Source organism: Pinus tabuliformis, chromosome 5_1 (genome assembly GCF_031772625.1).
Source record: "Pinus tabuliformis cultivar Carrire ecotype Pingquan chromosome 5_1, CPIR1, whole genome shotgun sequence".
In the NCBI taxonomy this organism is placed as follows: Eukaryota; Viridiplantae; Streptophyta; class Pinopsida; order Pinales; family Pinaceae; genus Pinus; species Pinus tabuliformis.
In genome coordinates, this window is record NC_142305.1 from 216,643,588 (window position 1) to 216,645,296 (window position 1,709).

A 1,709-nucleotide genomic window follows, 5' to 3' on the forward strand; every position below is an offset into this window, starting at 1 on the left:
TTTCATCAATATTTTTCAGAATAATTTTAGGGAATATTTTGTGTTTTCTCTTCAAGCCTCCCAAATTTTAACCCCAAATTCTAGATTAATGGTATGAGAGCGAGTTCTAATAGCTTGCTCACCTCTTGTACATTTCAAAATATCAAAGAATATTTGTTCAATGAAGCTACCATCTGGTAGGATGAAATTCAGATCCCTAATCGATCCCACTTAATGATTAGGATAGCCACAATAATAATGATGAGACCACATACTATACCGCATGCATGGGGGCACAACAACCAGGGAGTATGTGAGCTTGTGAAAGATACATCAATCTCTCATCACCCTATAGTCCATCCTTGACAAAAAATTCAACTAGCTCCATGGCCCTAGGAGCTTCGATCCTATACTTCTCCAATTCTGGCCCTATCGTTTATTTTATTTTGTTTATGCAACACGACGATTCAACATAGGGGAAAATATAAGCCCTAGGCTGAACTTTTCACGAATAATACTGCTCCCTTCATAATTTTCTTCATTTATCTAAGAGATTCATGGGTTTGAAGCTCTTTGAAGTTATGGAGGAGGATCACTACCAGGTGTTAGGGTTACATTTAGGCCAAGAGGGTTCAAAAATTTTGGTGGCAAATATATGCAAGGCCTATAGATCCCAAGCCCTTGCATGTCATCCCAATAAAAGGCTCCACAACGCCAACGCTGCCACCCTCTTCTACAAGATCCAGACTGTCTACGAGCTTCTCACTAACAGATTTGCCTAGAATTTCTTTCATGAATTCATGCACCTGAGGGATGAAAGGCTCAATAGGGAACACCATAGGGCCTTCAATATAGCTTTGAAGCATAAGAAAAGGATGAATGAGATTAATGAGCAAGAAAAGGCCTTCGACGAAGAAGGGGATGCAAGCTAATTATGAGCAAGACATGGACAAGGAAAAGATGGTGAAAGCTATGAGGAATTCATTGGTTGGATATGGTGATTATAATGCTGAGAGAGTTAGGGAAATATTTGAGCGGTTTGACACGATGGAAGATTTCATTATTCGTCGAAAGGATTTTAAGAAGAAATGATCCACCATAATTGTTATGGGCTTCAAATCTAAAGCGAATGCTGCCACTTGAAGCCCTTGTGGAGATCTTTTAGATCCTTTACTTGTGATACCTCTATATTCACCAAAAATTAATTCAAGATATCAATTTAAATATAAGCAAGAAGAAGTTGACAATGATGGAGAATTAAATAACATTGTTGGCGCTTGATTATTCTATTAAAAAAACTGGAAAAGGTTGTTGAGAAGGAAAAATCAACAAACAAGTTCAACAATGATATTTGTTTGGATTGTTGATGGCTTGGATCTCTATCTTAGTTATAATGTTCTAATATTTGCTGTGAACAATATAAAGGATATGTTTCACCAAATGTAGATGATTGGAATTGAAGTCAACCAAGTCACCATTGCCGATGACCGTAAGTAGATGCATAATGAGATAATTAGGATGTGTTGGGACATGGAATTTGTATAATTTTCACCCTCATTTTCCCTTCTTTTCTGCCATATTTACCCTTATAATCATACTTTTCTTCTTCACTAATCACATTTTGATTAATGCATGCTACTTTTTCATGTCACCTTAGTTTATGTAGTTTTTCTTGTCTCTCTCCCTCTCTCTTTCTCTATACATCTCTATTCGCCCTCCCCCTCTTCCCC

The 1,709-nt window shown here is 37.2% G+C and overlaps 1 pseudogene; it reads left to right on the forward strand.

Moving 5' to 3' along the window:
- Window positions 1–560: 560 nt before the first annotated feature.
- Window positions 561–1,260, forward strand: LOC149164173 (uncharacterized; annotated as a pseudogene).
- Window positions 1,261–1,709: the final 449 nt, after the last annotated feature.